General features: G+C 43.0%; 1 pseudogene; it reads left to right on the plus strand.

The window, feature by feature from the left end:
• Window positions 1–1,210: 1,210 nt before the first annotated feature.
• On the plus strand, window positions 1,211–1,738 carry LOC102855563 (annotated as a pseudogene).
• Window positions 1,739–1,957: the final 219 nt, after the last annotated feature.

The raw sequence follows: 1,957 nt of genomic DNA on the forward strand, positions 1-1,957 counted from the left end.
GCGATAAACATGGGTGTGCATATATCTGCTTGGATGTCAGTTATGGTCCCTTTGAGGTATATTCCCAGTAGTAGAATTGCTGGGTCAAATGGTATCTCTATTTGCAACTTTTTGAGAAAGCGCCATACCACCTTCCGCAGTGGTTGCACCATTTTACACTCCCACCAACAGTGAATAAGGGTTCCAGTTTGTCCACAACCTCGCCAGCATTTGTTGCTTGCTGTTCTATTAAATTTTGCTATTCTGACTGGGGTGAGATGATATCTCATAGTTGTTTTATCCTTAGAATTTTATAATAGTGGTCTTATGCCATAATTCTAAGATTAGTGGCACACACAGTATCATTCATTCTAGATTCATCCATGTTGTGTAGAATTTCACAAACTGTTTCTCATTTTTAATGATGTATAATACTGTACTGTGTGCATGCACCAATTCTTTTGAGCTTTAATTTGTTTAACACGTTGCCGCAAATGACGGCTTACATAGAAAAAAAACGTGTTTCTAAGCACGGTTGTCAATTTAAAAGTGTGCAGCAACGTGTTAAAAGATAAATTTCTTGGAGATGTAATAAAGGATGATAAAACATTTTACCTAATGTCACAAAGCAGGTGACAGGCCCAGCTGAACCTGGGCTGCAAGTCATCTCAACCCTGGTGTCAGACACTAAGAGGAAGACCCTCCATGTGAGTCCAGCTGCTTAGATCTTCTTAGCAGATGTTGCAGATATTATGAAGACAGACAGAGCCCCCTCGCTGTGAACTCAAGCCCACTGAATACACAGGTGTGATAAAAGGGCTGTTTTGGACCAAAAAATAAAGAACAAAGCAGAGGAAAATTCTTTTCATATCATGATCTTAAAAAGTCATTGCTCTGAGTGATTCCCAGGGCCCAGCAATAAAGGGACCGAGCTTCCAGGTCAACGACATGGGATGCCTTTACCCCTGTCTCTCAGAGCTGAGCTTTGAAGACAAGAGGAAACACTCCCAAATATGGACTCATTTTCCACTCCACCTTCATTGGCCGAGCAGCTGCTAAGAACAAAGGCCACATCTCCGGATACCTGGCAAACAAATGCAGCATTGCCTCACGAATTGACTGCTTCTCCGAGGTGCCTACGAGTGTATTCGGGGAAAAGCTTCGTGAGCAAGTTGAGGAGCGACTCTCCTTCTATGAGACTGGAGAGATTCCACGGAAAAACTTAGACGTCATGAAAGAAGCCATGGTTCAGGCAGAAGAAGTGGCTGTTGAGATTACCAAGAAGCTGGAGAAAAAGGAGAAGAAGTGCTTGAAGAAGGAGAAGAAACGACTGGCTGCGCTTGCACTTGAGGCTTCAGAAAACAATGGCACTCTTGAAGATCAGGAATGTGAGGAAACTGAAGAAAAACCCAAAAAGAAGAAAAAGAAAAAGCCCCAGGAGGCTCCACAGGAGAAAGGAATGGAAGATCAGTCCAGCTCTGCTCTCCCTAAACCCAAGAAAAAGAAATCTCTGTCCAAGGAACTGGTCAAAAGTGACTTTGAAGAGCCTGTTGAGCCAACTGTAAATGCAAAAGTCCCAAAGAGGAAGCAATCTTCCTCCAGAGAGGAACCAGAAGACCCTGAAGAGGTTGCAAACAGTGTCCCAAAGGAAAAGAAGAAGCTTTCTAAGGAGGAGCCCGTCAGCAGTGGACCTGAGGAAGCCGTCAACAAGAGCACTAAGAAAAAGAAAAAAATCAAAAAAGCACCCCAGGCAGATTAGCATGGACATTCTCTGGGGGTGTGAAGGGCATACCCAAATGTTTCCCTATAAAAAACTGTTTACAAAAAAAAAAAGTCATTGCTGTCTCCCAATATCTATAGCTGTCTTATCCACCCCAAGTGGAAATAAAATTGAAGACACACACACACACACACACACACACACACACAAATAAGTCATTGCTGTCAAATCAGTTCTGACTCACAGCATCCCTGTAAG

This window comes from Elephantulus edwardii, unplaced genomic scaffold (genome assembly GCF_000299155.1).
Source record: "Elephantulus edwardii isolate Elephantulus edwardi_28Jun2011 unplaced genomic scaffold, EleEdw1.0 scaffold00202, whole genome shotgun sequence".
Taxonomy (NCBI): Eukaryota; Metazoa; Chordata; class Mammalia; order Macroscelidea; family Macroscelididae; genus Elephantulus; species Elephantulus edwardii.